A 12,016-nucleotide genomic window follows, 5' to 3' on the forward strand; every position below is an offset into this window, starting at 1 on the left:
TGTGTGTGTGTGTGTGTGTGTGTGTGTGTGTGTGTGTGTGTGTGTGTCTGTGTTTTTCAGAAAGTGTCAGGCCGTGGGGAAGAAAACAAACTATTTACTGACACATCATTGGCCTGGCAGAAGTGAAACTGTGTTATGCAATCGTGAAGAGGAAACAGTGGGAGGATATATGCTCTGGACGATCCAATGTGTAACCCAAGATCAGCTGCATAACAAAGAATACAAACTGTATGTTTTTCTGTGAGATACTGGCTCGTAAAGTTTCACTATTTCTGAAACAAGATTTGGAAATAAACATGAAGTCCCATGACAACATACACTATAATAAAGCCTTTACATGGCTACATGCTCTTAACAGCCAGTTGATAATCCATTACTCTTCCAAGCGTTCACAACAATCATAACTCTCAGGATTAGGTTTTATATGTTGATTACTGAAAAGCAAACTTGTTGAAAATCCAATGTTTTCACTTGAAAGTGAGATAATGTGGCTTGAGCTTCAGAGTAAATCAACAACACTGATGCAGGCCTCTACATAACACATTAGTGCTCGTTTTGCCACAGTAAATCCAGAGATACGACACACTTCTTTAAGCCAGAACATCCAAGTTACAAAACCACATGACCGCAAACTCTTTCTCTGCTCGCTTGTGACAGAAACATATGTACTGATTCGATTTGGACAGCGGGTCTCAATATTAGGGAGCCAGAGTCAAGGCCAGGCCATCCTTCCTATAGTTTTAAATCCACGAGCCTGTAGCTTCCATCTGCAGAAACAATGATTGCTTCCCTAATCTTTGGGAACTCTCGTAATCTGTCAAATCCCTGGTTCTAAATATCAGCACGGCGGCAGCAGGCCTGCCGGACTAAGCTGTCACAGACCTACATTTTCAGATTGTGAGAGATATCAAAATGCGAGTGTCTCCACTGCCACAGTAAATTGGTGAGTGGGGGTCAGGCTGGTTTGAGGGGATCACACAGTCACCAGTACAAACAGCTCTTTATTGTGAGATGTATCCGCCTGCATCACTGAAAAAAAAATTAATAGAATTAGCTGGAAAACTAAACAGCCCTAAAGCAGGTCAGGATACGGTGTTGTTTTGTCGTAACAACCAATAGAGAGATGCTTTATATTTTTAGCAGACTGCAATTAATGCCATAAGTCAACAAACACAATTTTTCATATTTTGACTTCGGTACTATCCCCTCCCCCATGTCCACACCCTCATGGAGGTTTTTGATTGTTTTCCATGATATAAAAAAACAAAGAGGATGAGTTGTGCAAATATGGCTCTCGTAATATTTGCAACATTTGGCATGAAAGCGCCCTGCTTGTGTGCGCGTGCGTGTGCGTGTGCTTTCAGTGTCACTGAGTGAAAAGCATGTTGATCTTTGATCAAGTTCCTGCACCCGCTACACACGCAGCGCCCTGCCTTAATATACAACTGCATGCCACATCATTTTAGTATGCAGTTTAGTAATTTATTTAAAAACATATGCCATCCCAAAAAGTTTATTCACAGAAAATAACTTGTGTTTTGCATTTCCTTTAATATGCACAAAAATCTAAACACCTTCTGAAATACATGTTTTGCTCTGTGCGTTTTCCTTTTCTACAACTGGTGGTCAAATGAAATTGCCACATATGAACTGAAACAGCAAAAAAAAATGTAAACTGCATTTCAGTGGAGTTGCACAGCGAAACGGGAATAACAACGTGTTCAGACATGCTGCGAAACTAACAAACTGAGCGCATAGTTCACCTAAAAAAATAACGAAAACATTGACATAAAGTCATGATTTGGAGCAGAAACGTACCTCTGGATTAAACGTGTGATTGTCCTGAGATGAACACTCCGGAGATGAAAAAAAAGTCCACAAAAAGTTGTTGCCAATTGTTGCAGAGACAGAAGCGTTTCTTTGTTTATAACGTGCGGCGCAAGGCGGATGTATGAGGGAATTTTATAAAGCCTCGGGGGCGTGCAGCCCGGCCCATTTCCCCCGCTGCTCTCTCTATTGGGCAACAGCATCTGGGGGATTGATAGCAGATTGACTCTTTCTAGCAGTTGCATGATGAAGACTGCTGATGACAGCGACTCAAGGGTGAAAATACTCGAAGGTCGATCTCCGCTCCTTAAACTCTTAGTGTTACCAAACTGCCACATTGACTTCTCAATGTTACTTTCAATGCTCACTTTTTCTTTTCTATTTTCTTTTAGTTATTTTTTACTATGGAGTTGGTAGTTGTTGTTTCACATGGGTGCTGACAAAACAGTTTATCTGGAAGTAAGATGTGTTGAATTTCATTATTCTCCCCCCCCCCCCCCACTGTGTGCATCGCCACTGTGTCTGATGTGACACGTGTGATACTTTCATGGTTAGGTGGTAATTAGTTTGGTATAACAGAGCTTCTTCTCTCCTCATTGACCTGACAGGGTGTGGACAGGAATCTTGGCACGGCTGTTTGTCTCTTTTGTATCAGTGTGTAGGGCCTAGTGTAAACTGTAATTCACCGCTCTCTAACGGAGTCATAATGGTATTTCTACACTCTGGCAATCCACGCAGCTGATATCTGGCTGACAGGTTAGGAATGCAGCCAGTACTGCAACCTTGATTTAAGGCCAAGAGAAGATAAGTCTGTACAAAGGGAAGCCCTTCCCTCTCCTTGGATGAAGCCGCCTTTCCTTGATCGCACACCGATATTGTCTGTTCAAAGTTAGCTCGTCCTTCAGAAGCAATAATCAATGCCACAATAGAGATGGTTCGCTATGGTGTGTGCTGCTGTACAGATGTTAGTTTGAGGTGAAGACACGTTATCTTCACCAATATGTGACCTCAAATAGAGTGTGTGTGTGTGTGAGTGTGTGTGTGTGTGTGAGTATGTGTGTGAAAATGTAGGCCTCAGCATATACTAAGCAGGTTGTTTGTGATCCCAGATCCAGATACAGTGCAGTGGAAATTTCCACACCTGCAAGAGGCTGACTGTTACACTGTGGATCTGCCAATACGTGCTTGTATTGGCAATGAGTGAGTGAAGAGTCCTTGTCAACACACAATAGCCGCACTGTTGGCTTGTAATGTGAGGCCCACGATAGGAACACATCGGACAATAGGCGCGTTTGAGGGGAAAAATATAACCACTACGCTAATGTAATGCTCAGTCACTTTGTGCATTGCACAACATGGGGATCAATGCTAATGGATGGAAGTCAGAGATATTCTTAGATATCGTTACTAGAAACACTACATAAATCTGTATGTGTGTGTGTGTGTGTGTGTGTGTGTCAACGAGTTTGTGCGTCTGACCCTACAGCTCCTGTCCAGCTATCATTGTGAAACAAAGATAGTATTTGGCTGCCAACTGTGAAAGATTTAGTGCAACATATTTGGGACACAGAGTGCCTCAATACCTGATAAAACCAGTGGACTTTTACCTGGCTGATTGCAGTGTTTGAGGAGCAAATGGCAGCCTTTATAAGGCATATTTAATAAAGCCAGAGCTCCTCAGGTCCTCATAGCTTCACCCCTTCAAACATGATACTCTGCAGTTTCTGTCCTGTTAAAAATACTTGTTTAGTCAGAATTTAAGTTAAATGTTTGATGTTTTAGTACTATATTCTTTTTCATTCACTCTCTTTACCATTTTAATCCTACTTTATTTCTGTATTGATTGAATGCCCTTATTGTTGTGTAACCTCTCATTGATTTAATCTTATTTTGTTCTCTTATCATTTTTTCTAAGAACTACGCAGATAAAGCTATTAATATTCTTAGTAATATTATGCAGTGATTTCTTGGAGATAGGTGTCGTGTAAAGAAAAAAAAAAATCAATAGATGTGGTATGAGGCCTGTCGTACCATAAACAGAATGACAGAAGCATAACTTTTGAACATTGAAAACTTCAAGTAACATTACAGCAAATGGGATTCTGTTTCTGTTTTCTGTTTTTAATTTGTCTTGTTATTAGGCCCATACTGTACAGCCGAAGATAGCGCGAGCTGAAACTGTCTCCTCCCCTCAGTATCACCTCTCTGCCAGTCAGGGGTCACCCAGTTGAAGTGTGTTTGATCTCTTAGTTTATGACCACAATGTTCACGGCAAACAGAGCAGATAATAAAAAACTCAGTTCAAACTTCAAATCTCATCCATTCCACCGACTACTGCTGAATCCTGTACAGCAAAAGTATTTACATTTAATAACATACTATTATGGGCTGTTTCCTGACATCTGTTTGCTCCTCACCTTTATTCAATACACACGCCCATCACAGAGTCTTTGTGTGGCCCTCCTCTAGATTAAACCGGCCGTGACACCCACAGTGATGCAACAGGCTTGTAACAGGAGCGTATGATTCAGACACACATGACATGAAATGTCTTGGTAGATCACGTAGTAAATGGTTTGTAAGGTGATGAGAATAGGTGATCAATGCAGAAGGGTGTGCACGTTGCATTTTCAGTGAGAAGCAAGGCGACAGTCTCTGTTGACCTCAGTGGTAAATCTTTACAAACCTTTTGTAAAGTTAACGTAGAAGTTGAAAAGTTCAACTTTCCAAAGCTACCTGTGGAGTCCAGATAAATCATTACATGCAGTTTGTGTGTTCTTGTTAGCCATGCCACCACTCTCATGTCTGTATGTTTAACAGACAAGCTTAGCGTAGCATTATTTCTGTAAACAGGGGGAAACAGATAGCATGGCTCTCTCTTAAAGTAACAGAATCCACCAACCAGCATATTTGAAGCTCATTATTAACACATCGTATCTAAGTTATTTAAGATGTACAAGAAACAAAAGTCCCCAGCCTCACATTTAACAGCCGGTACTAAACTTCTCATCTAACCTTCAGCGAGAGAGTGAAGAAGCATGTGTCCCAACATTTTCTTTATAAACTAAAGAAAATGATTCAAATGTACATCACATTTTCTATCACATCTAATTTATTTATGCTTAGCTGAACAAATGTAACTAAAAAGTAGTAATTACTGTAAACCACAGCTTTTATTAGGCTGTAAAGTGATTTTACCAGCAGTGGTGGTGTCACCTCCTGTACGGTTCTGATAGGACGGTTTCCCCAGCCTGGCCTATATTGACTATTGATTATCTTTTTAAGGGGGAATAACTGCTATGATAAGACTGTCCCGTTGTCTCTTGATGTTGATAAGGTTGTTACTGAGTGACGAACCAGGCTGTGGTTACTGATGTGTAACGGTCGTCATTAAACAGTAAAGCCTTACTAACATCTGTTTGGTCTGTGAGCTCGTGAGGGAAAAGGTGAAACGAACCAACAAAATATGAACACTCTCATTAGGTCTTTCACTAAATATCTACTTTCTTCTAATGCAGGAAGTATAATCTTGGAAAACATGTAAACCATGACAAAGAAATAAAATCAGACTTGTTGTTTTGACAGTTTGATCACATTACCAGAGGGACAGTCAGCTGACACATTCTCAAAGCATGCGAGACAAACAAGTCTGTAATTATTACCGTTCAAAAGACATGAACAACCTTCTGCCTGTTCTAAAAAAAAAAAGAAAAGAAGCAATGGCACAAGACTGGTCGTTAATTAAATGGTGTTCATTGTTGTATTCACAATGTCTAACTGATTATGTGCACATATTTATCTACAATGCAGTCAAGTGACAATCTGGTATTTGCCTTTAATGCTTCTCCAAAATCCAGGAAATCATGAGGATGAAGGGGAATAGTCATCATCCTGCTCTGCATGACAAAAGGGGATGGTGGTTGTATGAATGACCAGCATGCATCTGAATGAGCGCATTCTGTGTTGCATAAGAAAAGAAGATAAACAAACAGTGAGCTAACCTAATCCTCCCATGGCCACCGTCACTGTCCATAGCTCTAATATCTTTATCACCAGCACCAATTTTAGACAGAAAACATGCCACGGCACAGTACTGATTACTCAAATAAAGGCAGAGCAGCACTCTCAGTTGGTGCCATGTGTAAATACTCTACTGTAGTTGTGCACTGACTTGGCATTGGTGCTACCCAGGAATCCCTTATAGATGAAAATTGAATTTGGTTACACTGTCAACAGATTGATTGGGTTGTTTCATTGTGCCTGTGACCCTAAAATACCTTTTGTATTGTCTATTTCCCCATGCATGTAGAAATCCAGACTACTTTCAAAGTTATTTTTCTGCATTTCCATTAGGCAAGAGCAACAGATTCCAGCAGCAGCTGGTCGGCCTGCACGGATAAAGAAAGCTGGACCGCTCACTAAAGTGGAAGCTGCACCTAACGAGCCTCTGTTTTGATTCCTGAGGAAAATATGTGAGGTCAGGATGACAGGACGTTGGCTGGTGGGACTAAGACTGCACCGTGCTAGATTAAAATGTATCTACAGATACATGAACTCGTGTTTGTATTCAACCTACAGCTTGATTCGGTTCCTATCAAGTTGATCGGAATCATTTGAGCCTAAAAGTGAAAGCAAAAGCGTAATCACGTGCCTCCTCCTGTGACATATTAAAGGGGTCTGTGTCCTGTGATATATGAGGGGAAACTGTGAGCCCCTGCTGTGTCGCAGTGAGGACTGTGTTTTTACTCGTCCTCCACACAGGAAAATGAGTTGATGAATTGTGTAACAACAGGGTTTACATATGATCAGTGGACACGGCTGTTTGGACTGATGAGGTAGGGGTGAGAGGAAGTTCGATGGAAGAGATATAAGGAATGGTGGTGTGTTGTGGATGAGGGGTCATTGATAGAAATATGAATTGTCAAAGAGGGAGGGGCAATGAGTCACACACAGTGGGAATAAACAGGGTTTATGGACTTAAACACTTTCAAACAAAATAACGTATTTCCTAAAATGTGTAACTACTTCTCGAAAGGATATCTGAGGGGCGATATAGGGCAGGTAGGGCTGGTGAGACTATTGCAAGACTGAATGTGTGTGTGTGTGAAGGATGTTTTGACTGACCGCGTGTCCTCAAAGTTAAAGATTCAGTCACGGTCAATGAAGACTAACAGTTGATTAACTCAGTACAGGCTAAACCATGCTGCACTGGTCAAAATAGTGAAAACTGCATTTCAAAGTTTGACAGATTGTTTTGGGGAAAGGTTGGAGCTCTGTGATATTGCATTGCCTACTTCACTGTCTGTGTTGTTCATAATAGTTAATAGGTAATTCGTTGGTGACCCAGATAGCCTAGCTGTTAATTATTCGCTGTTAATCTTATAGTGAGGATAAGCAAACAATACCGTCTTCAAAAGCAGATAATACAATCCTACAGTCACTGTTATAAATCAAAGGTCACTGCCAGCCACCTGAGGATTAAACATGTCTCAGTACTGTTGATACAACTTGTAAAACATACTACAAAGTGAATAGGGTTGTAAATTATGATTGGCATATTTAAAGGAGACTACAGTGATGAATCTGCTCTTTTTTATTTTGATAAATCCAATTCTATTTTATATGAAGATAAAAGACTACATCTTGTAGAAAGTATAATTGGGTTTTAAAGACTCTTAATGAATCCCTGTATAAAGATTTAAAAAAAGAATTCAACTGAACTTTAGATCAACTCCCTTGCACTTTACAGAGCATGTACAAAGTAAACACCACAAGGGCCTATTCATTGTGTGCAATGTTGCCTTCAGGGACTGTTGTAAATACTGCTTCTGTGAAAATGTTTGAGGTAGGAAAAGGACAGTGGTGAAGGAATTATTCAAATGTTTCACAAAAGAAAAAGTAACTAAACAACACTGTTAAAATACTCCATTATAAGTCAAAACCCAGCATTCTAATGATTGAAAGTCAATGTATTTAAAGTATTAAAAGTACGACTGCTTAATGTCAGACATGAGCCGTGGGAGTGTCATACTATAATATATTATATTATCATTGCAAAGGCATAATAAAAGATGGACAGATTATGAGGCGTGCAAAGGTCAAAGTTAATCAATTTCACTGACTACTGCTGAATCCTGTACATCTTTTTCATTTAATAAAATACTAATATGCGCTGTTTATTGACATCTGCTCGCTCCTAACCTTTAACAGAATCAGAATGAGAAATACTATTGATCCCCGGTGGGAAATTGGTATGGGATGTTCCCTGCGTTATTCAATACACACACCCATGCCAGGGTCTTTGTGTGGCCCTCCTCTATATATTCAACCACGCATGACAACAAAAGTGATGCAACAGGCCTGTAACAGGAACGTGTGATTCAGAAGCACGTGACATGAAAAGTGTTGTTAGGTCACGCAGGACAACATTAATATTGTGGCACTGAGAGCATCTGTTGACCTCAGTGGTAAATCCTTAAAAGGCTTTTTACTGTTGTATTTTGTATAAGTAAAAGTATTTAGGCTAAATTCAACTATTGGAAAAAGGACATTTCTGATGGAAAAATGTAATGTTGATGGGCCAGATATAATGGACAAAGAGATTATAATACTAAACATAAAAACATATATAGCCTACTGTTACATTATTCAGTTTAACATCATATGCATTTAACACAATGAAATGTTTATTTTTATTCATGGAATGGATAAAGTAGCTTCGTGCAACTTTCAAAATAAAACAACAGCCACAACCAAAACAGCGTCATCCGCAAAAGTCTTGCATGTTTGACATGTCGTTTTTATGCACGGTTCGTGAATGCCGCACAGCCCCGCAGGCTGAACGGACAGGCGGTAACGATGACACGGTAGTTTCAGAATGACAGCAGCTGGTGTGGGCGGTGCAGGGCGGGACCGGGACGAGGAAGACGAGCGCGACGTGACTGCTCCGATTGTTGTTTGGTGTGAACGGATGTCGACTGGTCCTTGTTTATCCTCTGACGTCAGAGTAGCCTACTACACCTTCAGGACACCTCCAGTACATACTCAGGACGTTACGGCATGAGTATACGGAGTACAATGAGATTGTATTATCTGCTGTACTTTTAACAAAAAACAACACAAAAGTTTACTCCTATAGGCAGCCAGCCACTGTATGGTATTTCAGTGATGCCTGGTTTTACATTGAACATATGTTATGGTATTTGTATTTCTCATGGGGAAAAAAAGCTAAATATGTTAGAAGTAGTCTACAAATTTGAGGTACTTCTTAATATATTTTAACTATGTGTTAATTTACACTTCTACTCAACATTTCAGAGGAAAATATTATTTTACTCCGGTATTCATCAGGCAACTATGTATTACATGAATTCAATTTTAGTTTAATTAAGTATTTCTACAATAGTACAAAGCACAAGACATTCAGTATTAATGACAATGGTTTTTTTTCATTACTCTAGAGACTCCACTGTCAAATGGGAGGAAATGGAAGTTTGAGAGCTAATATTCGTGCATTTGTCCTCAGTGAAGCAGGTCCCTATGGTGTCTCCCGGTCTACATGTAAACAAGCAGAAGGACTGTCTAGAGATTAGTCTGAAACCTCCACACACACACACACACACACACACACACGCTCATGCAATAGGCCAGTACACAATATGGTCAATTCTTATTTGAAAGGAGAGGAGAGGCATATTTTGGTTCAGGGATGAGGTCTAACATCTAACAGCAGTTAAGGTTAAACTTTGGGTCAAGGATTTAAAAACAGACATACAGAGACCTTCGTACACATGGTGAGGTCAGGAAATCTGAGACATCCAGAGCGATAATGGCCTGTATGGAAAATACAGAGAGATCAACTGCACAATGCAGCATTTAGGGGGATTAATGTTCTTGAACCAGTTTACTCAGTCAGTAAACACAAAGCAGCGACTGACATTAATCCTCAACAGTGGACAGACAGACAAGCTCCAGTGTCTCTGATTGTGCAAGTAATGGAAATATTGTCAGCTCCTGGTATCATTTTCTCAAAACTTCTATGTTAAATCTAGGACTTGTTTCATTCAAAATGAAGCAGTTTCGGGGCCTGGCTAAGCCCCTTTCACACTAGAATAGGACTTAATAAAATATCCCTATGAGGCTTCCCTGGAGGATTAATAGCAATGTGTGAATGACATAAAAGCATGAGGAATATAGCAGAGGAATATAAGAAGCAGCGGAGAAAAGGAAAAAAGTGTTTTTTCATCTCCTGTCCCTCAGTGTGTCGCTCATCAATCACATGCTCAGCCGCTCCGTCTGACTGCCAGACTCTACTCCCTGAGAGTAATCTCTGTTGACCAGTCAGCGGAGGGAGGGGGGGGGGACACAGGGCAGGAAGGTTGCGTTGCAATCTAGGTCGTCCACCAGTAATCCCACAGGGGGAACTATGTTGTGGGCACACAACACCAAATGCTGAGCTCACCCAACTCCTCTTCCAAGCCAAGCCCCCCCCCCCTCATGATGGACCTGGACTGCAAGAATCACATGCTCTGATGTTATCTGCTAGACATTCTTGACCTTGATATGGTCTGACAAGTAGGGAGATGAAATGAATAAAAATGAACATCTAAACTTGACCTAAGATCTTTTGAGTTATTTGCTTCATAAGTCGAACACGGAGACACAGCATTTCAAATTTGGAAACGCACCATATGAGCTACGGCCTTTTTACCACCAATGTGTTGTGGAGACGAGATTCAAAATGGTGGAGAGTTGGCGCCGTCTATCATCTTGAAAAAATATATTCTATAGATTGTGGGGGTTCATGATTTAAATCTATTGAAGTTTAGCCTCAGACTACCAACCTAAAATCCATTTGTTTGATTTCTACTTCTGGAATAAGAACAAAATTGACAACATTGAATGTGAACTTGTGTCTGATGGACATTCTGGCTTTAAACATCTCAGGTAATCCCACTATTCACAGTCTTCCATACCGCCTGCTACAAAGCCTGTTTGGGGATTTTAAATGTTGACTGAGTGGGTCCTAAATGAACACCTGTCTTGTCTGTGTTCATGACTTCCCAGTGACCTGACAGCAAGACGTGGTGACTGAAAATGGCCTCCCATTCTATTGTGTTTGAAAATGGGTCAGCGCAGTATATAAAGAGCCACAGTGCAAACACATTTATATAGCTTTGGATTTCTTAATCAACCCTGACTCTGGGCAGTTATATCAGTACTATAGTAGTGTAGGAATTCTCAATGTGAATTCTAAAAGCAGTTCAGACGGACTAAGTAGGTTATGGTTCAGATGATGTGCATTGCAGCGCAGATGCCCTACAAATAGAAAAGCAAACTTTCATTCATTACATATTTGCTCACCTCAACTTTGCCACAGTGGTCAGTCAACTCAGTATAATGTCAAGGATTAAATAGAGACTGCAGCCCTATGCTGCAGCTGCAGGAATCAGGGTTTGAAGTTCAAATTAAACAACTTCACCAATTTGCATGGTTTGTAGTATAGTTACTTATGGCATGCATTAGATGTTGTAGTCTCTTAACACCCTAAACATGGCATGACAGACTTTCAGGTGAGTTTAGGAGGATTACATAAGTATAATTTTAAATAACCTAATAATATGCTCACCAGGATGCAGGAGAAAAAAAAACTTTAATCATCCGTTTGATACAAGCGTGTGTGTGTTGACATTATTGTATTTCAAGATGAACTTTAAAATACTATGCTGCCCTCATTTGGTCAGATAACAAACGTCAAAAACCCAAAGAGACAATGTAAGAAAAAAAAATGTACAAAATACCCCAGAAGCCATAATACACAAAGCTTATCAAGTAGAGCTTCGGGTGATTTCTACCAACAAAGTTCAGCCACAATAAAAGAAACATACGACACAGAGAAACACACATGAGACCATTCATTGGCTTTGTGTGATTTAAAAGTGTGTCTGTGTTTTTGAGTGTACGGCCCACTCAAAAATGTATAACATAAAAAGTGCAACTCAGCAATAGGAAGATTAGTTTGACATACGGAAACAGAGAGCATTATGGGTAAATGTGGGTACAGAGTAAGTGATGTAACGGCTTTGTGTTTTGGTGAAATAAGGAGCCGCACTGACTCTTGTGTAGACAGGGAATGAGGACCAAGTGCACACATTCATCCTGTTGATGGGCTGAGCAGCTCCAGTAGCAG

The 12,016-nt window shown here is 40.3% G+C and overlaps 1 protein-coding gene across 1 annotated transcript in view; it reads right to left on the minus strand.

The window, feature by feature from the left end:
* Positions 1–1,958, minus strand: part of ndrg1a (N-myc downstream regulated 1a) — a 13,119-nt gene extending 11,161 nt beyond the window's left edge. The window contains exon 1 of the mRNA XM_031854297.1: positions 1,819–1,958. The gene's annotated coding sequence lies outside the window, so the exon portion shown is untranslated. The remainder of the gene's footprint in view (positions 1–1,818) is intronic.
* Positions 1,959–12,016: the final 10,058 nt, after the last annotated feature.

Source organism: Anarrhichthys ocellatus, unplaced genomic scaffold (genome assembly GCF_004355925.1).
Source record: "Anarrhichthys ocellatus isolate YVR2014 unplaced genomic scaffold, GSC_Weel_1.0 scaffold14, whole genome shotgun sequence".
Lineage (NCBI taxonomy): Eukaryota > Metazoa > Chordata > Actinopteri > Perciformes > Anarhichadidae > Anarrhichthys > Anarrhichthys ocellatus.